The 24,300-nt window shown below is 34.8% G+C and overlaps 1 pseudogene across 1 annotated transcript in view; it reads right to left on the reverse strand.

The window, feature by feature from the left end:
* The window catches only part of LOC307055545 (hypoxia-inducible factor 1-alpha inhibitor-like), a 161,781-nt pseudogene that overhangs the window by 106,694 nt on the left and 30,787 nt on the right, over positions 1-24,300 (reverse strand). Inside the window, exons 2-3 of the transcript in view lie at positions 20,343-21,379; positions 19,146-19,219 (exon numbers count right to left, since the gene is read on the reverse strand). The product of the transcript in view is annotated as a hypoxia-inducible factor 1-alpha inhibitor-like (transcript). The remainder of the gene's footprint in view (positions 1-19,145; positions 19,220-20,342; positions 21,380-24,300) is intronic.

The raw sequence follows: 24,300 nt of genomic DNA on the forward strand, positions 1-24,300 counted from the left end.
GCTCATGGAATATTCAAACACACACACCTAAATTTTGCCTATATATGAGTAATAAAAAAACCTATAAAGAACTTTTGAAATAGTACTAAGACAGTTATGGTAAGTAAAGTAAGTCAGACAGAGAAAGACAAATACCGTGTGATTTCACTTATATATGGAATCTTAAAACAAAATATGTAGAATCTTTAAAAACAAAATAAACAAACAACAAAACAGAAACAGACTCATAATACAGAGAGCAAATGGGTGTTTGCCAGAGGGGAAGTGGGTGGGGAGGATGGGCAAAATAGGTGAAGGGGATTAAGAGGTACAAACTTTCAGTTATAAAATAAATATGGGGGCATAGCGTACAACATAGGGAATGCAGTCAATAATATTGTAAAAACTTTGTATGGTGACAGATGGTAACTAGACTTATGTGGTGATCATTTTGTAATGTATAAAAATATCAAGTTAATATGTTGTACACCTGAAACTAATATAATGTAAGTCATTTATACTTCAATAAAAATAAATTTAAAAATACCTCATCAACCATGAAATTACAAACCAGATAATAATAATAACAAAATACTATCTTGACATTTTATTACTGTTTCTTAAACAACTCTTCTGTCAAAAAGAAGATAATATTAAAATTATGACATATTTCAAAATAATTATAATGAAATAATAAATATCAAATGATATGGGTTATAGCTAAAGAAGTGTTAGAAGAAAAATCATAGCCTTAAAACATATTTATAAACAGTATAGGATAAAAATAAATATAATAATCATCCAACTTAGAATGTTTCAAATAAAGAAACATAATAAAACTAAGAAAACAAGGTGAAGGCATTAACACCAATAATTAATAAATGAAGAACAGAAAATATAACATATCTAATAATTTTTCTTAAAAATACTTTGCTTAACCTGATCAAACAGTGAGCAAACACAAATGCATAAAATCAGTGATGGGGAGAAAACCACAAATGAAGAGGAAATTAAGGGAGTCATAAAGGGACTAATTTATAAACTTCATATATATAAGCTCTAAAGTAGATAATTTTCTAGGAAAAAATAATTACCAAAACTGACTTTATACCTTATTTCATGGGAAAATATAGCTGTCAAAGAGCAATACCATCTCCAACACACCCCCTCATGCCAGAACTAAAAGTTGTAAGGAAGATTTCTACCAATTATTTAAAGAACAATTAATGGCAAAGTCATTTCCAGAATACAGAGAAAGAAGCGATACATTTTCGATTTTTTTATAAAACTAACATAACATTAATATCAAGACCACACACACACACACACACACACACACACAACTGCAAGGAAATTTCATCTATGAATGTCAATGTAAAAGTCTTAAATAAAATACTGACAAACAGAATTGAACAGAACATTAAAAAATTAACATAGGGTCCGTTTGGCAGCACGTATACTAAAATGGGAAACATACAGAGATTAGCATGGTCACTGCACAAGGATGACATGGAAATTCATGAAGCATTCCATATTTTTCTTTTACAAGAGAACTCCCATAAATGTATCAGCAAATCCCTCAACAGAAACCTTGCAGGCCAGGGGAAAGTGTGATGATGCCTTCAAAGTGCTGAAAGAAAATGACTGCCAACTAAGAATACTTTACCAGAAAACCTGTTTTTCAGAAATGAAGGACAGATAAAGACTTTCTCAGACAAACAAAAGATGAGGGAATTTAACACTGGACCCGCCTTACAAGAAATGCTAAAAGGAGTTGTTCAAGCTGAAATGAAAGACACTAATTAGTAACATGAAAACATATGAAAATATAAAACACACTGTTAAAAGTAAGTATATAGACAAATTAAGAATATTCTAATACTCTAATATGGTGGTTTGTTAATCACTTAACTCTAGCATAAAGGTTAAAGGATAGAGTATTAAAAATAAATATAGCTACAATAATTTGTTAATGGATATGTAATATAAAAAGATGTAAATTGTAACATTAAAAACATAAAAAAGGGAGAGGGAAGAGTAAAAGAGAAGAGTTTTTGTATGCAATCGATGTTAAGCTATTATCAGCTTAAAATAAACATATCTATAAGATTTTTAATGTAAGGTAAACCATAAAGCAAAAACCTATAGTAGTTACACACAAGATAAAGAGAGGAGAATCAAAGCATACCAGTAAGGAAAATCATCAGTTCACAAAGAAAGACATGAAGGGAGGAAAAATGAGGGAAAGGAATTACAAAACAGCCAGAGAACGACTACTAAAATGCATTAGTAAGTCCTTATCTATCAGTAATTACTTTAAATGTAAATGGATTAAACTCTTCAATCAAAAGGCATAGAATGAATGAATGGATATATGACAAGCATCATATCAACAGTGAAAGGTTGAAAGCTTTTTCTCTAAGATCAGGAACAAAAGAAGGGTGCCCACTATCCCTACTCCTATTCAAGGTACTACTCCTAGTACCAGAAGTCCTAGCCAAAACAATTATGTAAGAAAAAGAAATGAAAGACATCCAAATCAGAAAGGAAGAATGAAAGTGTCTGTTTGCAGTTGAAATGATTTTATACATAGAAAATGCTAAAGATTCCTCAAAAAATGTTTTAGATTCAGTAAAGTTGCAGAATACAAAATCAACATACAAAAATCAGCATCATTTCTACACACCAACAATGAACTATCTGAAAAAGAAGTAAAGAAAACCATTCATTTATAATAGCATCAAAAATAGGAAAATACTTAGGAGTAAATTTAACCAAGAAGGTGAAAGATCTACATATGAAAAACTATAAAACACTGATGAAATAAATTAAAGAAAACACAAAATAAATGGAAAGATATTCCATGAACATGGATTAGAAGAGTTAATATTGTTAAAATGTCCATATTACCTACACCAAAGCCATCTATAGATTCAATAATCCCTATGAAAATTCCAATGGCATTTTTCACAGATATAGAAAAAACAATACTACAATTTATATAAAACCACAAAAGACCCTGAATAGCCAAAACAATCTTGAGAAAGAACAAAGCTAAAGGCAAAACATTGACAGGGGAATGGATAAAGAAAGTATGTATACATTATATATATGTATACATATAATATATAAATTAATTTAAAATATATAAAATACATTTGGACATGTATATGTGATATAAATATTATATAATAATAATTTTATATACACACACAATGAAATATTATTCAACCATAAAACAAAAGGGAATCCTGCCCTTTGTGACCTGGATAAACTTGAGGGCACTATGTTACATGAAATAAGTCAGACAGAGAAAGATAAATACTGTATAATATCACTTTTATATAGAATCTAAAAAAGCTGCACACATAGGAACAGAAAATAGATTGGTCAATTCCCAGGGCTAGGGGCAGGGAAAATGAGGAGATGTTGGTCAAAGGGCACAAACTTCCAGTTATAAGAGGAATAAGTTCTGGGGATTTAATGTACGACACAGTGACTGTAGTTAACAATGCCACACTATATACTTGAAAATTGCTGAGACAGTAAATCTTAAATGTTCTTACCATAAAAACAACAAAAACATGGTAATTATGTGAGGTGAAGTTTGTGTTAACTAACCTTATTGTGGTATTCATTTTGCAATATATATGTGTATCAAATCATCACATTGTACACCTTAAACAATGTTATGTGTCAATTATAGCTCAATAAAGCTGGGGGAAAAAGATTAATACACTATAATCCATGACCTGGGATTGATACACTCAAAAGAAATATCACAAAACATCATGACAGATGCTAACAATATATTTGATAATGTTTAAAATATATATATATATATATATTTTTTTTTTTTTTTTGCAGTACACAGGCCTCTCACTGTTGTGGCCTCTCCTGCTGCAGAGCACAGGCTCCGGACGTGCAGGCTCAGCGGCCATGGCTCATGGGACCAGCTGCTCCGCGACGTGTGGGATCTTCCCGGACCGGGGCACAAACCCATTCCCCTGCACAGGCAGGCGGACTCTCAACCACTGCGCCACCAGGGAAGCCCTTAAAATAAAGCCCTTTTCTAAAATTTAATAAAAAAGGAATAGAAGAATACCTTGTTAACATTATAAAAGCGCATATCTGACAAAATAAAGATCATATTTACTGATGCTGCTCTACCAGTATTCTCCTTAAAGTTCAGGGACAAGAAATTATTGCCCACTATTATTTAACATTTTTCTAGGTAAAATATGGAAGAATACATAATGGGTTGTTAACATGGGTTATTAAGGGTGGAGAGATGCTGTGGAATAGGGGAGAAAAAAGGGGGAAAAAGGAAGGCGAATAGAAATAAAAATTTTTTTTAATCTACAAGGAGCATGAATATATGCACACATAATCAAGTTAAACTATCCTCAAAAAATAATAATAATAACCACAGAAACTGCTATCATGTTTTGTAGCAATGCTTCTCAAACTGTACTGGTGAAAGGCCAATCTTTTATTTTCACTTCATCATGGTTAGATAATTTTAAACAATACAATAAAAATTAATTGCTAAAAGAGTGTCACAACAACAATGGATGTCACAAACGTCAAATTGCTCTAAAATTTTCTAAATGTTTGCTTTTAATTTTTATCCTTGTCTTACTAGAGACCAGTATAAGTCTATGGTCTGCTTTACACAAAGGAAGACTCAAAAAATGCAAAAACATCCTCTTCTCTTGGACAGAAAGATTCAATTTCAAAATGAAGCTAATTCTCTTTAAATAAATCTATATATATTATTAAATCACCTTAAAAGTTCCCAAGAGTTTTTGGAGATATATAGATTCCAAATTCACATGAAAAAATAAACCAACTGATTTTGTCAAAAATAACCCTGGAAATGAAGACCAATGATGAGGGATTAGACCTACCAGCTATGCACATATTTTAGATCTACAATAATTGAAATAGAACAATAATGGTACATGAATAGACACACAGATCAATGGAATTATAATAGAAAGTCCAAATATAGATGCGAACATTTTTAGAAATTTAATTTAGATAAAGTTGGCCCTTCAAATAAGGGGATATATTAAAGACTGGATTATTAAAAATTAATGTTGGGACAACATGGAAGAAAATAGACTTGGATTTGTATATCAATTATTATAGAAATTATATATTTATACAAAATATTTTAATTTAAAATATTAATCCATAAATTCTCTAGAATAAAACATAGGGTTTTTAAAAATAATCTCAGTGAGAAAGGCCTTTCTATGTAAAATATATAAACTAAGAGATGATTTAAGAAAAGGGTGGTAAGTTTACCTACACTTTAAAAAATTTGCATAGTAAAACAAACACCTTAAATAAAATTAGAAAGTAAACTGCAAACTGGGAAAAAATCACAACTCATATCACAAAAGTTTCAATTATTTATATGTAAATAATATCTACAAATCAATATAAAACATAATAACAATGGAAAAAGTAGTCAAATGTTATTAAGAGTTCACAGAAAATGATAAATGAATAAATCTTAAACATATGAAAAAATGCTCATCTTTACCCTTAAAAAGAGAAGTATAACTTAAAATAATAATGAATTACCATTTTGATCTTTGGCAAAAATCAAAAAGTTCAGTAAGGCATTGTGTTGAAAAGAGCATGGGAAAAACAGTACTCTTATTAACTGTTAATGGAAATATATAGCATTATATAGATAACTTGTCAATATTTATTAAAAATTTCAAGATTTACATACTCTTTAAATCAGTACTTCGATGTTTAGGAATATCCTGTAGATAGAATCCCACATTGTAAAAATGATATTGTATAAATGATATATATTGAAATATTTTTATCATGAAAACGTTTAGAAAAAAATAAAATCCCTTAGACAGTGAAGTAATTAATTTAATGAGGGCACATCCATGCAATGGAATATTCTATGGCTAATAAAAAGAATGAGGCATTTCTCTCTATATATATCCATATGAAATAATCTCAAAAATATTTTGTTCAATGATAAAGCAAGGTGAGGTAAAATATGTAGACAATGCTAACATTTATGTCTCACAATGTGTACACACATGTGTATTATATATTTGAATATATATATGTAAGATGTATCTTGACAGATTACATAAAAATAGCAGCAGGGGAGGGAAACAGTATGGCCTAGCAAAAGAGGTGGAAGAGAGACTTAACTGTAGACCCTTTTACAACTTTTGGATTTTTACACCATATTTATGAATTAACAATTTTAAAAACAATTTATTAAAACACATAAAACATAAAATATATAAAGTACAAGTAATAATACTATAAGTGAGGTTTGTATATAATATAAATTAAGTGATATTCTATCTGAAGGTGGCAGTTTCCTCATCTGTATAATAATTTTGATCCCTGTGGACCTTTCCAACTATAAAAGTTCATATCTATGTTATGGAATGTTCTTGAGAATGACACATGTATATTATAGTTTTGGATAACAACATATATTATGCTGAGGGAATTAGTTATGAAATAATTAACTTCTTGTTGTATTTTGTAAATGTCAATCAAAGCAGTCAAATGCAATAAAAGTTCAAGTGAGTTAAAATTAAAATCAAAATTGCAGTCTTGAACTTGGTACTGTTTACCCAGAATTTTTAGCTGGCCTCTAATTATTTGGGTTCTAAGAGAAACAAATCTTATCAGATATTTGAATTAAAAGGATTTATTTGGACATGACCAGAATACAAGTTACCAATATTATATATCTGTTGGAGAATAAATGAATGAATGAGTGGGTGAGTCACAAATAAATGTACCTTATTATTAGGAAAGGCAAGATAATTAGTTGAATCAAAGAACAGAGTTAAGGGGCCTTTCAGGATCAAGATTCTGAATGAACAGAGCTCCATCCGGCCTCCTTACAGGCCCCTGGGGATAAACCTCAAGTCTTTTCCAACCCTTTGAATTCTTTTAATGGTTTCTGTTTGTTGTTAGGATAAAGTCCAAATTTCTTAACATGGCATTCAGTGCTCTTTTGACATTACTAGTGCTTACTCTGGAGACTCATTTCACATTACTCTCCTTCTTCCAATCCATACTTTAGCCATTTTAAACTTTCACTTCCTTGAATGTACCACGTTCTCACTTCCTTCTGAATCTTTGAACTTATTTTTTCCTGTGCTGACCCTCAATCCACTTCATTTCTCCTCTGGCTTATATTATATTTTGGTTTCAATGTTAACGTCAATTCACCCATGAAACCATTCCTGATCCCCCTAGACTATTCAAAGTCTCCTTTTCCTGTGTCCTCATCCATAGCATTACATATACCTATTATCCTAACGTCACAATTTAATATAATTACCTGTATAATCATCTTTTGTCTCCACCAGTCTAAGATCTATGAGTATGTGTCTCATTTATTACCCTTTCTCCAAAATCTAAAACAACTGTCACTATACTATTTCAAACTGCTGCTCCTAACACACACACACACACACACACACACACACACACACACACAAAATAACCCACTTTCTTGCCTTATTTTTCTCCATAGTTTTTTTTTTATTTAATTTATTGTATTTTAACTTCTTCATTTTATCATCTGTCTTCTCTCACTGTTATGAAAACTCCATAGGGCAGGGATTTTTCTCCATTTTGCTCATTGTTCTCTCCCCAGAGACTAGTACAATGTCTGGCACATAATAGACACCCAATAAACTTTCTTAAATGAACAAATAACTGAATGAATGATGATAGATGCTCAAGAAAAGAACTGTGTTTTGAATGAATGCATCATGCCAACAGGCAAGATTGAGAAGTGGTCTATACTTAAGGTGAGTTAGTTTGGATCCTCAGGGTTAACAAATACCATATTCCCACTTAATCAATAACTAGACCCTCCTGGAGAGCTAAAAGATGGTTCTACTCCATATCTTCACCTGATTCCACTTTAAGGTTAAAGCTTTGGTCTTATTCCTTTTGAACCCCCAGCTGCACCAGCACAGTGCTTTGCATATACTACACAAGATACTCAGTAAATACATGTGGAAAAAAGTAAATGGAATCACCAATACACTTTTGGTATTGTTATAATTTTAGGAGTTACTGAAATAGAATGATTGCCTATAAGACAGTTCGGTGGGGAGGAGGTAATTCTAAACTTTGGCCCTGGCTGAAAGGTTCCTTGAGGGCAGCTCATGTCCTCATAATTCCCACACAAACACTGGAGAGGCTTAATGATAACATAAGTCTGATTTTGACTGTATACAGTTAGGGATACCTATAAGCAAACATCCCACTGAAGGTTACAAATCATGTTGAAATCCAAGGCTGTTCCCATTGACTGGTGAAAGAATTAGGGAAGAGGAGAAATTGATTCTGAGTTACCACACCAGGCACAGTCAAGACTCTTGTTTGATGCTTTAACCAGTTTTTACTGGACACTGAAAGGAGAGCATTCATCACTAGAACCCAGGTTTGGAGTGTCTTCTTAGCAATGGGCAGAAAAGAGTTATTCTTCACACACATACTATCAGCTCATTATAGTCAGCTGGAATTTATCTCATTCCAAAGTTCCAGATGCCTTCCCTCTGAGAAGCAGAAGGGAAGTTGGAATTTTACAGGAATTTTAACCTGTAAGTTACTAATTACAGGTCAAAAATTTGCTTTATCCACAGTTAAAACAGAATATCCTTCTCTTACTCCTTTCCCCTATTGATACAGGCAGTCCCAACTGAGAAAGAGTTAAGACAATATATTTCCTTGAGACATCTCTGTTTCCTGCCACCTCTATTTCAGAAGTCAATGGATTTCATAAGACGTTGCCCAGAGTTAGCCAGTAGCACTTTCAGTAAATGCTAGATACACTTATTTTGGAAGGAAAAATTTGGAGAGAATTTGAACTGAATTGCTCAGAATAAAGGGATTCCCAGAGTCTATTGACTTCTAAAGAAAACACTGCATGTTATGTATCATATCCAAGGGGTGTTGAACTAAAAATGATGAGACATTTGCCTGAGTCTTATTCTTGATAGTTTAAAATTTTCAATCTATGGAGAATTCTTACCAGTAATTTTTCAAAACCAGCTGCCATAGGAGCCATTGTGACCCTATTCCCACCCTTGCAGGGAACACTGTGGTTCTATGTTGAATCTGGATATTTGTTTCTAAAGAATGCAACACCAGTACTGCTTTATGCCTAGTCATGAAACTAGCACTTTCTGTCAACTTCTCCACAGTTCCTAAGATGTGAAAATTGAAATAATTGACATCACAATACCAGACCAAAGAACCCCAGAACTGAATAAACAGCACATCTGTGTACCCCAGAGCACTATCATATTACTGAAATATGATGATAAAAACAAAAAAGAATTTTTTATAAGTACAGATATGATATGTAATTAGGCATGATCTTTCTGACCATAGATTACCATGCTTTGCCATTCTTCCCAAACATGTCTCTGGTCAATTTTCCACCAGAAAACCCTTTCGAAGGCACAAAGGAGAAACAGCAGAGAAGTATGACATAAATACATGCATGTGTATGTACATATATAAACTAACTACCTTTGAAAGGGGACCAGGTAACACAGTCAAACAGATGAAAATTCTGGAGAGAACTCTGTATGTGTGGACAATTCCCAGGGAAAACAGATGATGAGTTGTTAGAAATAGCCTGAAGGTGGAGGAGAGAAGACATGAATCCATTGGCCCTGGGATGTAGTGTAAGATACAGCTGAGAATGGTAGGATTTAGAGCAAAATGTCTCAAACAAAGAACTTTATAAATTCTAAAAGTAAATTGACCTTTAGCTCCCATCAGGAAGATATTGTGTAGCTTAAATGTTATGAGGTTCCTTCCCTCTCTTAGACAATTTTGGTCTCTTTTACATTTTTCACTCTTCAATGCCATATCAAATCCATGTGGCAGATTAACCCTGAACAGTTGAGAAATTATTTCTTTTGCAAGTTTGAAATTCACTGATGTTATGAAGTTTTCACTATATATGTTAAGGTGTTTAACACCTGTATCATTGCTAGATCTAAAAAAAGAATGTCAACATCTGACGTTTTCATTAAAAAAAATAATTCCTGAATCTAAAATAATGAAAACCAAAAAGTCCAAAGTCAGTTTTATTTTAACAACCATGGAAAGGGTGTTAGTAGTCTTTCCCAGTGAATCTAAAGGTTCATTCAATTCATTGACAATGAGTGGGGTAAATCTGAGGAGTTTCTATAGATTACCCTCTGAGGGTAAGCAAACCAATACTGGGTGAATGATGATGCAACTACTGGGACATATTTTGCCATTTAAAAATCCACCCCAAGACTTAATGTCTTAAAACAACAAAGATTTGTTATATGTCATGATTCTGAGAGTTAACTGGGCAATTCATAGTGGGCCAGTTCAGTTGGGGCTGAATGATGTTGGATGGCCTCACTGACATGACTGATGATTGAATCCATGTTAACTACAGTGATGGACATAACTTGGTCATGTATCTTTCATCATCCAAAAGGCTAACACAAGCTAATTCATGTGGCGGTGGGCTCAGTGCTCCCCAAAATAGCAAGAAGATAAACTCCAAAGTGCAAGCACTTTTCAAGACTCTGCTTGCGTCGCATTTGCTAAGAACCCTTTGGCCAAAGCAAGACATGTGGCCAACCCAGAAGCAAGGGGTAGAGAAATAGACTCCACCTCTCTTGATAAAAGTTGCATTGTTAAAGGCATGCATACAGGAAGGAGAAAAATTTGGGGTCCTTTGGCAATCTACCGTAGGAACAACAGAGGAAGGATGGCTTGTGAAACTGACCTCGTTCTAGGTACCCTACAGAAAGCCAGTGTCCAAAAATTGTCTTAGAAGACTTTTTGTGGTTTCTTGGTACTGGAAATTACTCTAGAATTAGAAAGGTATTTTCCTGCCGTGATTCAAGGACATATTACAAGTCATTATCATTCCAAAAAGAAACTTTGATGTGTAAATGAGGACAAACATAGCCCAATGGAAGACAATGGAAATCTCCTGGGTAGAGAAGAGATGCTGTTAGCTAGCTGGAGTCTAGCAACTCCCGGACTGTAGTCTTTCCATCTGGTGTCACTTGCCCTACATTGCGAATCCATCTAGTTTAGGCTTGAGATGTTAAAGAAAGATCTAAATACAAAGTCTCACTAATAAAATAGAAAAACAAAACAGTACTAAAGAAATATGTTTATTTGGTCACAACAGCTAAAACTGCTATTAGGTTTAGTAACATACCCTAATGAATTTAGATTTTTGACCCATTTAGGATCCTGTATTCTATAAATTTTAAAAGACTACTTAAATAGTAGTTCCTTTACCGTTAACAATAAAATTCATGGTTAATGGTAATTTCTTTACCATTAATAATATAATGTTATATTCATTTACCCTCTATAATATAATTCACAGTTTTAAACCTCAGACTGATATCATGTTTTTCTGTTGTTCAAAGCATAGTCTTTATGAGCTCAGGACTTTCTTGGATTGATGACAGAGGGTGGTCAGCACATTCTACAATGAAACAAAGAGATCCTTCTACATCTCAACATTCATAATGAAAGCCAGTCAAACCTGAAAATATTTTATTTCACTTCAATCAGATTTTACTGGATTTGCTGCTTTATGAGTCTATTCCCATCTGGTCTAGGTTCTTTCTAATTTTCTAAAATAATTCAACTAACAATACTTTTCAGTCCCGGAACTTCAAAGAACATTAACACTTTAAGAAAATGTAATTAACCTCTAGTTCAGAGATATTTGAAAGGTTTATCTCATTTGTTGACTCAATTTAGTAGTTGCTGCCAAAACACTGTATTGAGAAGGATTCTAAGGTCATGTCTGGTCTCAGGAGAAAAGAATATAGTGATTGATTAATGATGTCTGCTATGGAAACTAGCATAAAGACAATAGAACTTATCTTGCTCTAAATCAAACTTGTCATTTTAAAGACTGAGGAACAGGGAGCAAAAGGGACTTATCCAAGGTCTCACAGTATTCAATGATAAAAAAGTCCAATCTAAGAACCCATCATGACTTCAAAGCCAATATTTATTTGGATATTTGTCATTCTTCAGCTGACCATAATCCACTTCCAACTATTTTTATCAGTTCCTCACTGTGTGCCAACATAGTTGGAAGATAAGTCCCAGAGCTTGCTTCCTACTGCTGTTCCTCTCTCAAACCACAGTAGCTGGGACCTTCCTCTACCACTCCTGGCTGTACCACAGAAGAAGCCAATGAGTTACGCTTTGTTGATCTGGCCTTTGTTCTGGAACTCTAAATCTTTGATGGATAGTGCAAAAAATGAGGAAATGTAGGGGAAATCAGATTATTCCAACCATCACAAGAGCCCATGAATCATACAGTTGCTGTGGTATGACTTTGACTAGGCTTCCTGCAGACTGGCCTGCAAAGCTCCATTTTCTAAGCTTAAGGCTACCAGCCAATTGTCAATTATGGGCATCCCTGCTATTTGTCCAATGCATCTCCTTTTGGCTAAGGCCAGAGATGGTTTTTGTTGCTTCAAACCAGGGACTCTGAATGATGTTTTACTCAGCTCCACAATCATGAGGAAGTATTAGTGATGGAATGCTTTCCTCAGTCAAGTCATACATTTACACATATAACCTCCAAAATTAAATAAAATGTGTTCCATTGAAAAAAATGGAAAATATGGTCATTTGACAATTAAAAACATGTACAACCATGTCATCTCAGGTGGTGGAAACAGCACAATTATTCCGTGGTGTTGATCTTCAAGTTTCATCAACATCACCTTATTCTTTCAAAAATAATCATGAAAAAAAGCAAAAATTAAATAACTGAAATGAAACAAAGACTTTCTACTTTTAATGAGAACTGCCTGGGAAAAATTCCCTTACTTTTCTCTACCCTATCTATGTTCAGAATATATCACATCTGTTAACTATAGGCTGTAAAGAACATGTATTTCTAAGATTAAAGGCTGGTTTATAGACCTTTGTTCATGTAAGATGTAGCAAACTCATAAAACTCTTGCTACATACAAAGTCTGCGCTAATGTATTTTTGGCAAATACTATACTCCTAAGCCCTGGTTTACTTATCTGCTGTCAGTAAGAAAAGGTAAGAGGACATGCTGTCCTGGAAACTCATAATGTATTTCCATCACGCTGGTATCACTTTGAGGCCAATTCATAGAGTATATATTACTATTCTTGGCTATTTACATTAAGACTCCATTTAAAAAATTTTTTTCCTCTAGCCTTTCTGTGTTCATTAATGAAAAATGCTACATTAAGAAATTTCTGCTTGGTTTTCCTTCCTGTTTCATATAGAGATTCATGTGTAATCTGCAAAGCAGTCTGAAAAGAATGGCATAAGCAGTCAAAATATTTACATATTTTCCTGTAAAATATTTCATAGAAAGATTTAACAGGCATAAGTAAGCTATGACAAGCATGTTCACTTATCTGAATAGAAATACTTTGAGCTGATTTCTTGGCACTGAGAGGAAAGCTGGTTAAGTGACATCTCCTTTTATGGAATGCAATGATTAAACCCATGAGTTGTGCTTACCTTCTCTAAGAGGGTCAGTTTGATATGGAGTTGTTTTCAGTAAAGCTCAGTGTACTATACCTGAAATCATAGAATATGTCACTAACATCAGTAAGTAAGCAAAGATAAACATTGAAATTAAAACAAAAGAAGAAATGAAAAAAAAAGCAAAAGCAATAAAACATCATTACCAAAAACAAACATAAGATTGTATGAGAGTGTAGTAATATATAGATGAATAATTTCACAGAAAACTGAGAAAACAGTGAGTGCTCAAATATTAAGAAATATCTTACATTTGAAGATGAGAAATCGTGTATTTGAAAAGAGGGTTTTAATGAGATGATTCTTCTATAGGTTAAATGTAAGGTTTTTTTATTGTTGTTTTTTGTTTTTTTGTTCTTCATGAATCGTGAGAGAAATATAACTGGAGAATATTGCCATGATCTCTTGCAAGATCTTTCTTCAATAAAGAGAGGAATGAACGGGGACATTTATTGATCCCAAAAGGTAAATGCCCAAGCTCAGAAACCCCTGTCTACTTCCCAGAGGAGCAAGCTGTAATTTCACAAGCTATGTAGAAGGCTCATAGATTCTCCAATGCTGAAGTCATCAGCATTTCACATCAGAGACTATGCTGAAGGGTGTAAAATGATAAATACTGGGCATCCAGAAGCCCAGATTCCTAACTCATCATGATGACCTGAATTTCGCCTCTGTTTCCCACTCTTCTTTACCTGGCAGTTGAAGATAAGTCCTTTCTCTCAACAGTGATTTCTGAAGTGAAATGAGTAAAAAGTTGATAGCCTTTGCAAAGTACCCTACTTTGGTGAGGAGTGGTAACTTGGAATAAAAATGCTGGATCCACTTCCTATTATACCAGAAAAAACTGGCTGCCACAGCCTCCCCACCAAGACTACCATAATGTATTGCTTATTGGGGGCTTCCCTGGTGGCGCAGTGGTTGAGAGTCTGCCTGCCGATGCAGGGGACACGGGTTCGTGCCCCGGTCCAGGAAAATCCCACATGTCATGGAGCGGCTGGGCCCGTGAGCCATGGCCACTGAGCCTGCACGTCCGGAGCCTGTGCTCCGCAACGGGAGAGGCCACAACAGTGAGAGGCCCATGTAGAGCAAAAAAAAAAAAAAAAAAAAAAAAAAAAAAAATATATATATATATATATATAGACACACACACACACACACACACACACACACACACACACACATATATTGCTTATTGGTAAGAAGCCTCCTTGTTAGCAGCTCTGATCACAGAGGTTTCATTCTAATCTATCTCAAATTGCTCAGCTTGGAAATACATAGGCAATAATTCCTGTCTAGCAGGATTTCAATAGCCTCATAAATTCTACTTTGGGAAAATATTCAAACTAAGATATTCGTTCACATTGTTCACCACCTTATACTCATTTGCACAGAATAAGATGTCAAATTGAGTATCTTAGAAGATGCAGTTCTGGTTGTTCAGCATTTGGATTGCCATTAAAAAAAAAAGAAGAAAGAAAGAAAGAAAAAAAGGGTGGTCAAGTGAGACAGGGCTTCCATCTTAACCCAACTGCTAAGGATTTAGAGGATGACAATCTGCCCATTACAACATGACTCTCAAAGGAGTTGATGGCAGTTGTCAATTTGTGTCTTCAATTTAATTTGTTTTTCAAGGCTTTTTTTTTTTTTTTTTTGCAGTACGCGGGCCTCTCACTGTTGTGGCCTCTCCCGTTGCAGAGCACAGGCTCCGGATGTGCAGGCTCAGCGGCCATGGCTCACGGGACTAGCCGCTCTGCAGCATGTGGGATCTTCCCGGACCGGGGCACGAACCCGCGTCCCCTGCATCGGCAGGTAGACTCCCAACCACTGCGCCACCAGGGAAGCCCTTCAAGGCATTTTTAAACCAAATGGAGTTGTCCCAATTTTTAAAAGTTTAAATGTGTTTTTCTTCCTGAGTTTAGAGATATCTGTTAAATTTTTTTAATAAAAGAGGATATTAAAAAGCAATATGCAAATATTGAACTGTGGTCAAGATTTTTTAAAAACTGAGAGAAAAGAGATAATCATATTTCTCTGAACTTTTCTCACCTAAACTCCTGCATTCTGCCCCAGAAATAATAAGATGGATGGACTATTCTGGGCTATAAAAGAGATTCGACTATTGGGAGACATTTCAACTCTTTGTCTGAATAAGATAAAATATTTTTATTAAAAAATCTCTATCAATTTGAAAGGCAGTATGTATATAGGATCAATTTAGAACATGGAGCATAGAGTTTGAAGTTACAGAGACTGGGGCTCCAATCCTAGCTTTAGCAAGTCATATCTGTGTTACTGAATTCTCTGAGCCTCTTTCTTCATCAATAAAATGGGACTAATAATAGTATATATTGCATGAGCTTGTTGTGAATATTAAATGAGATGTCAAATGTAAAGTGCCTACTACTTTATTTTGGATAAGGCACTTAAAAAGTTTTAGTTTTATCAGATAGCTAGATGACAGACAGCTGAATAGGCCAATAACTGTTCTCATGAACCTTTGCCATGGCTGCATACCTACTTTCCCTGGGTACCTAGGCTTTATTCACTTTACCTCTCCTGGATTTCTGCCCTCCAAGTGGTAAGCTCATTTACTGTTTTGACATTTACTGCCAGCCCTCTGTGTACCAAGCACTGTGATAAGTGCCCAGAAGGCAGAAAGAGCCAGATGTAGTTCCTGTCCCCAAAGAGCTTTCAGATGCATATATGAGAAGGGGCCAGCGTCGGAGGGATGTTAACAGTATTTATAATGTATACAATGATGAGTCATGATAGGGATGTATAGGAGTAACTAATCTGCCTTCTTTGGGGTGGGGTGGAGGACATAGCTAACTATATGGAGAAGACTTCTACTGAGCCGAATATGATTTAGGAATTAATTTCCAGCATAAGGAGCAGCAACACAGAAAGACAGTGACCTCCTGCAAGAGCAAGGGGGTGGATGTGCTTAGAATTCAGGGAAGGTTCAAGAAGGCAGTAGTAAGTGTATGGATGGGACATCATCTAGAATTACTGAATTCAAAGCTAGAATTAACTTCACGGATAATAATAAAAGCAATAATAACAACAATAATTATATACCATTTGTTATGTGCCTGGACATTTTTACATATTAACTCCTTGAATACTTAGAAGCACTCTCTGATATAAATATTATTATGATCCTCATTTTAGAGAAGAGAAAACCTGAGGTATAGAAAGGTTAAGCCATTTCCCAAAGGATATCCCATCTAGTAAAAGTAGCAGAAATGAGATTCAAACCCAGTCAGTCTAGGTCCTGAGCCAGAGTCTCACACACAATGGTACTCTGTTTCTTTGCTTTTGTGTTTTCAGTTAAAGTAGCTTGTACACAACAAGATAAATGTTTGGAGCCCTTGGTGAGTGAGTGACCTCCAGCTAAAGTGGCTTTATCAGCACTACCCTGACAGGCTGCCACTAGAGAAACAAAATTACCTAATTGCCTAGCTGTCTGTAGTTAACAGTAACATTAAACCCTTGTGGCTAAAATTAGACCACAGAGTGTGCTCATGATGGTTAACCAGCAAAAACAGGAAATAGAGCCCAAAACACAAACCAGTGAAGAAACAAGGTGTGAAGGCTTTGGCATAACTTCATGCTCAGTGTATCTGTGACCCCTTGGAATCAAACATTCCTTCTATGGGCACCACACAGGTATGCATCTATAAAATGGTGGAAATTCCTACCTCAGAATGCTGTGAGGATCCAATGTCAGGTGTTAACCCTTAGACTGAGACATAGTAAAGGATGGTTGTTATTATTTTTCCTTCCTTATTCTTTTTTTTTACCTCTTTCCATTTTTTACTTTTTTCCTTCCTTCCTCCCTCCCTTCCTTCCTTCTTTCCTTCCTTCCTTCCTTCCATCATCTTTGTCTTTCTCCCTCCCTCTCTTCCTTCTTACTTTCTTTACTCTTATTCTTTCTTCTTAATTACCATCTAGTAACTCTTCCACTTCCCTGAATGTTCTTTTGTCATTGCATCTAGTAATAAAACTTTAGTGACAAAAATAGGGAGAAATACACTAATTCTGAGAAAGGTTGATAATTATTCACCAGACTACTGGATGACTTAGGAAAAATTGTGATGTTCTAATGTCATTTTAAAAGCTCAGAATCATGGTCAGTATTGAGCTACAGACATTCCCACTATGAAATATGTTAGCCTCTCAAGATATCAGTTATTGTAATACCACATCCTTGCCCTACCACTCAAGGGCAACTGTATGTTAACTCATGTAATAAGATTACTCTTTAAAAAATAATTTCAACAGTGTTACAATCATAGATTTCAGGGTTGAAAGGTATCATGATAGGAATGCCTCCCAGAACTTAGACAAGCTAAGTAGTAGGTTTGAGCTAGAAAAAAATATACATTCATTCTGAGAGGACCTCTCTTTACCTTAAATTTATATATACAATTTATTCAGGGGAAAATACTTTTTATGCTATGCTTCCTCCTAGTTTCATACATACTTATTTAATGACCCATGAATATACATTGCATCCATATTTTCATTTATATACACATGATATCAGTGATAAGAATTTTCACAAAACTAATCTTTCCAAGTTTGAAAGAAACTGTTTTGATCCCAAAGGAAGTCATAATTTATCTTTTTTTTTAACATTCTATCCATTAGCTTTTTGTCTTATGAATGAAAGTATGAAGCAAGTAAGTAATGTATTCATGTGCCATCTCCTTGGGTATATAAAGTTTAAGAAAAATTGATTACAAACAAATGAGATCTATGACAAAGGCAGAGGAGTAAGGTGAGCAGCCCCCCAAATTAATCAGCATATAAATTAATCTTGCTCCCAGACAAAAAGTAGAACAGGAAGCACTGTCATCAATTATCTACTATGCCAAGACAGTCTCCAGGACGAATACTAATGAGTATAAGCAAATAGTAGCTAGATGGGTAATATAAATACTTAAAAAGTTAAAAGAAAAAGTCTGAACATTTTCTAGTCTGTAAACTATACATATTAAAAATATCTTATTATTATTACCAGCAAAAATGCTATCACAGTAATTGATTACCATTTACAGAGTACCTACAGAGTGCCCCATACTATGCAAAGAACTTTTCATATTTTTTTTCTAGTTTCCACATTCCTTTTGCAAGGTAAGTATTATTACCTTCGTATTATAATTCCAGCAACTGAACCTCAAAGAGTTTAAGTGTTGTAACTGCAGATCTGTGACAATGAATCTAAGTCTCTCTGATTTCAAAGGCTATACACTTTCCACAGTGTAGAGAAAGACTGACAATATTTTTCAAAAGCATATGATTTTAGTGACATAGTCTGTTTTTACAATCCTGGTGCTCACTGACTAATTGTTATCTTCAGTTTATCTCAGAAGTTATACATATTTCTTCCAGAAAGTTCCATACTGTTTAACTACCTAACTTAAGGTATTCTAGAAATGACCTTATATAAAAAGATTTGGACAAGTGAAAGATAGACATGATAACCTGAGGTACAAACAGTTTCTAAGAGGATGAACTCTCCTAAAGAGGAAAGATTCTTTGATGGTGACCTCACCCCATTTTACTTTACTTTACACAAAGGGTGTTTTCCACAGCCCCTCTTATTCTTCCTCTCTGACTGCCCCTCAATTCTCTTCTTCTGTTAAGAACAAGAATACATGGAAATTCTATCATTTCAAGCCGAACCAACATGTATAATTATAAAATTTTTTGAGGAAAAAAGTAGCCATGCATACCTACTAATTCTTAAATGGACTATCATGAATTAGGGATGTGTAGGAAATTTGCAAAGTTTTGAAATATTGACAATAAAATTTCATATGCTATGATTGAGAAAGAAGAGAAAAAAAAAAAGAAATTAAATATTTGTGTGACTGTGAATAATCTTTTCTCTCTAAATCAGTAAAATACTTTGTAAATTTCAGGTTGCAAAATTATTCAAAACATCCTTGAATAATGTCTTTAAAAAAGTGTTTAATAGTTAGAAACTCACATAACTTAAATTTCCAACATGACACATTATGGTATCTATACGTGTAATACTATACTATGTAGTCACCTGTATGGTAATGTAGGACTGTATTTATAAACAAGAAATATACCTACATTAAACTGTTAAGTGGAAAAGTATTATAGATTATAAAAATATTAAACACAATATGAGCCCATTTGAAACATATTTTCTTCATTAAAGTAACATAATTTTATAAATTTTGGATGTATGAATTGTTTTGATAGTTAAGTCAAAATCTCTTGAATTTACATATTAAAGGAGAAAATTAACATGTGATTATATTAAAATAAATCATAAAATTCAGTAGCCATTCTTTGTTTTTTTGTTTATTTGTTTATTTATTTATTTATCTAGGCTGCATTGGGTCTTCGTTGCTGTGCGCAGGCCCCCTCTAGTTGCAGCAAGTGGGGGCCACTCCTCACCACGGTGTGCGGGCCTCTCACTGCGGTGACCTTCCCTGCTGCAGACCACGGGCTCCATGTGCCCAGGCTTCAGTAATTGCAGCACGTGTGCTCAGTAGTTGTGGCACGTGGGCTCAGTAGTTGAAGCATGCAGGCTCTAGGGCACTTGGGCTTCAGTAGTTGTGGCACGTGGGCCCAGCAACTGTGGCTTGTGGGCTCCAGAGCTCAGGCTCAGCAGCTGTGGTGCACAGGCCCAGCTGCATCGTGGCATGTGGGATCCTCCTGGACCACGGTTCGAACCAGTGTCCCCCGTGCATTGGCAGGTGGACTCTCAACCACTGCGCCACCAAGAGAGTCCTGGGAACAGTCTCTTGTGGGTTTCCCAAGGCCTCTCCAAGCATCTTCTCAATGTTTCTCATTATGGCTACTTTCTGATGGGCTTTGAGAGGATATTCAGTTCTCTCAGGGATGGGGGCCCCCTTATACCAGAAGTACACAGTGATGGTAATGCCCCCATTTAGTAATGACTCTGTGTGATGCTACCAGTATATTGAGATGTAAAGAACATCACCAGGGCCAACCACTGTTTCGTAACCAACCACGTTCTGGAAATTGGGGAACCTCTTGTAGTCAGGATTGTCAAAGTCCACCTGGCTCTGTCTGTCACATGGATGATGAACAGGATATGGGTAGAGGCACTCAAACTGATCCGGAGGGAACAAAATGCATCGTCTGTAGCCTTTTATCTGAGCAAAGAAGTTCTGTTGCTCATCATAGTGAGCAGGTGTCACATTTCCTTCCATGCCAATAAGCAGCAGGTTAGAGGTCAGCTGCCCCCAGCCACACTTTCCCTGTTGCCTATTAATCCAGTTCCAGTTAAAACCCAAGAAGTCCATGACAATCTTCCTGCTCACAGTGTCATCGAGTGTTTGCTGCAGATACAACCTCTCTTCACCTCCTCACTGCTGTATATTCTGCAGTTGCTCAACAAACTCATGAAATTTCATTTCTTCCCTATTGGATCTCAGCTTAAAGTTCTGGAAATTAGCCGTCTTCTTCTCATAATAGTGCAAGAACTTGTGGGTGCTGGCACTATACACAGAGAAGTCTCTGTTGTCAATATTTTCTTGCAGTTATTCAAGGCCCCATTTTAGGGCAGGATACACAAGATTTGTGTCTGTCAGCACCACAGGCTCCTCATTCTCAATAAGCTCCTCTGCCCCGGGGTTGCTCTGACTGAGATGCGGGATGGGCTGGGTCGGGAAGGTATAACTGAGTAGTTGGGACTCATCCCAGGCGGGGCCGAGGGCTTCAGCCTCTTCTCAGGGTTCTCCAGAGCCCGAGGCCACAGCCTCCACCGCAGTCACTGCCCTCAGTAACCATTCTTAATACATAATGCATATTAACATTAAATTTTGGCTTGCAAAACCCAGAAGTTGATATTCAAATCCCCCTTTCCCAACAGCTGACAGACTCTTAAACTACATTTATGTTCTGTTCTGTTCTGTTATGTTCTGTTATGTTCTGTTATGTTATGTTATATATTATATTTAGGGTGAGGATCCAAGTAACCTAAAATAAAACAGCAATTGGTAAGCTTAATTTACTGTGATTGCATGAAGAATTCAAAAATTTAAAAAGAAACTGGAGAGATTATTTTTAAATACATATGGAAAAAATAAATATGTAGTAATTCCTAAGAAACTTTTTGAAAAAGAGATGAGAGTAAATACCCTACCACATATAAAATTTACTATGCTGGTTACTGAAATGAAAACAGTATTTCATTAGCATAAGCAAAGACCAGAAACAAAGTAAAAGAACAGAAGATAACTGAAAAATAGAAGATGGAGTTCAGGGCTGCCCAAAGAATTAGCATTTGAAGAGGAAAAGCCTGGAGAGTGAGGAAGTTCAAAGAAGAAACCCAAAAATCTACATTCAAATCCCCCTTTCCCAACTGCTGACTGACTCCTAAACTACATAAATATATAAAAATAATATATATTATAAATATATATAAATAATATGTAAATTCTATTATATTATTTATAGAGTGAGAGTCCAAATAACCCAGAATAAAACAGCAAATGGGAGGCTTAAGAATGAATCTCAGCAGCCACACCAAGAAAACAAAAATTAAAGTTTAATCTCTATGGAAGTAAAGAAACATTTGCAAAAATTTTAGTATTTCTCAGTTTTCACCTCAGAAGGGTGCCATCCTAGGATTAAGTGCCGTATTCTAGAAGTGAGGACTATGTACTACATGTAAGGACAAAATTTAAATAGGCCTAACTTGACAAAGCCTAAAACTAAGTCTGACCAGGACTGTAGTAATCTGCCAGCCATCTGTGTACCAGATGAAAAAACTTAACATGCTTTAGAGAAATGCCCATCAAAAGAGTCCCTAAAATGTTTCATCCATCAAGCCAAAAGTTATAAGACATGCAAAACCAAAACCAAAACCCACAGAATCAAATGATTGAAAGTAAAAAAAAAAAAAGAAAATAGGCAATAGAAATAGATCTACAGATGATTCAGATATTAGAGTTATTCAACAGGGACTTTTAAGTAACTATTATCAATATGCTTAAGAAAGTTACAAAAAAATTGGACAAAGTAGAAGAAAAGAGAGAGAATTTTAAAAGAGGATTATAATTTATAAAAACTGGTCAAATGAACATTCTAAAACTGAAAAATAGAAAATAAGAAATTAAAGATCATAAGAAGTAACAAGCTCAGAATTAATGTGTTAAATGTACAAACAACTATTGAGTAACTACTGGCAGACACTCTTCTAAGAGAAAGGGGTAAAATAGTGAACAAAACAAAATCTCCTTCTCTCTTGGATCTTATGATCTAATGAGGGAAACAGAATATGAACAATATAAGTAAATAAATATTTTTTAGAAGATGACAACTGAAGGTGATATTACAAGCGAAGGAGACACTAAAAAGTTAACATTTGAATGAAGGAGGTAAAAGTAAAACACATATAAAATCTGAAGAAGGGCCTTCCTGGCAGAAGGAATAAAAAATGTAAAGGCCCCGAGAAGGTGGTGATTTGTCTGCTAAAGGAAAAATAAGGAGTTTAATGTGGATGTAATAGTAGGAGATGAGATTATTAACCACTACAAGGACTTTGGATTTTACCCTGAGTGAGATGAGAAGGTAATACAGAGCTTTTAGTGTAAGTGTGACATGATTCAACATCTTGCATTAGACTGTAGGAGTTAAGAACACAACTAGGTAGAATACTTTGGAGTCTATTATAATAATTCAAATAAGAGATGATGGTGATTGAACCAAGATGGCAGTGGTGAAGAAAGTGAGAAATATTTATATTCTGGATATATTTTTAATCAATGGCCACAGGGGATATAAAAGATAGAGGGTACTTATACATGACTCTGAATTTTTTGCCTGATCAACTGAAGGAAAGGAGTTGCCACTAGTAAATGGAAAAAACTGAGCACAGAAGATGTAGGGATGGGGAATATCAGGAGTTGAGTTTGGGAAATGTTGAGTAGGAGATAACTGTTAGACACATAAGTAGAGATGCCAAGAGCCAAGTAAATATTTGGGTACATGAAACAGGAATTTGGGGAGAAGATCCAGACAGGATCCAAATCTAGGAATTTGGGAATTATTGACACATAAATTGTATTTAAAATAATGAGACTGGGTGGTATTTCCAAGGTGCAATAAGTAGAGACATGTAAAAGATTTAAAATTATTATTCTCTGAAAAAGAAGAATAAAAAAATGATAGAACATTTGTTTATGGAAAGTACAATGGTTTGCTGTTAGGAGTCTCTTTTGAGATACCATCTCTCATTTTATCTGATAGTACAAGATCATCTAGATAGAATTTTAACACTGAATGATCTTTTAAAATTGAAAGTTTTCTTCAGAGGATGCTAGTGAATCAAATTATTTGACAACTGTCAAGTAAAGAGGGAAGTAAAAATCAGGCATCTATTCTGCTTTTCCTGTCAAACTTTATCATGCAGTAACCAAATGATAAGTAAGAGGAAAGTTTTCCTTAATAAAAGTATTCCAACTAATAATACAGAAGAAAAACTGAATTAGAATATCATCATTTGACATCCCCTTATTATTAATGGATCTAGGCATTGAGAATCAATTACAGCTAAATTATAAAAAGAGAAAGAAAATGACAACATGGGCCTCCTGATCCAAATAGCCCCATCAAAAAATAAAATAAATCTAACCTAAATCTTCTCAAACCACAAGGTCCAACTACCAATTCACAGGAAATTCAAAAGTCTGAGGGATGAGCTAAGTT

Source organism: Hyperoodon ampullatus, assembly GCF_949752795.1.
Source record: "Hyperoodon ampullatus genome assembly, chromosome: 7".
Lineage (NCBI taxonomy): Eukaryota > Metazoa > Chordata > Mammalia > Artiodactyla > Ziphiidae > Hyperoodon > Hyperoodon ampullatus.